We start from the raw sequence: 689 nt of genomic DNA, 5'->3' as shown, positions 1-689 counted from the left end.
GCAAAGCTGTCAATCAAATACGATGGTGTAATCAAAACATTCCAGGATAAACAGAAGCTAAGGGATTTTGCCAAAGCCAACCCTGCTATAAAAAAACATCCTGAAGGAAGTTCTGTGGACTGAGAACCAACAAGAACAGACAACAACCAGAGAATGACATACATAGCAGCATCACCCTGAACTTAGTCGACAAATGGAAGAGTCAAGAACAGAATACAATGATAAGAACAGAGGATCTGGGAGGTCAGTCTATGATCAAAACAATAACAATGTGAAAGAAGGTAAACAAAGAGGAACAGAGATATAGGGGGTGGAAAGGTCAGGTAGATTACTGGATAATAAACTAGACTGTCTTAAATGGAGAGTAGAACTAATAGAATATTAGGTAACCATATGGGGTTAGGATGGGAGGCTTACTTTGGGTGTTGGGGAGGGCAATACAAGAATTGAGGAGGAGGCGGAAAAACACGATAGACAGGGAACACTGAGACAGGTTTGCATGGCCTAGTGGGAAAGAGGTAAATAGTGATGCATACTCAACCTTGGAACAACAGGGCTCTAGGATACAGGGCTCTAGGTATAGCTTAAAGAGGATAAATAATACTAAAATCCTTGACTGCCTTATGAATATTAGTTTCCCTTGCCTACTATTATAAAACAGACACTTGAGTGGGATAGAAAAGAATGTT

Source organism: Chrysochloris asiatica, unplaced genomic scaffold (genome assembly GCF_000296735.1).
Source record: "Chrysochloris asiatica unplaced genomic scaffold, ChrAsi1.0 scaffold00021, whole genome shotgun sequence".
NCBI lineage: Eukaryota > Metazoa > Chordata > Mammalia > Afrosoricida > Chrysochloridae > Chrysochloris > Chrysochloris asiatica.
Note: the sequence above shows the minus strand (reverse complement) of the source record.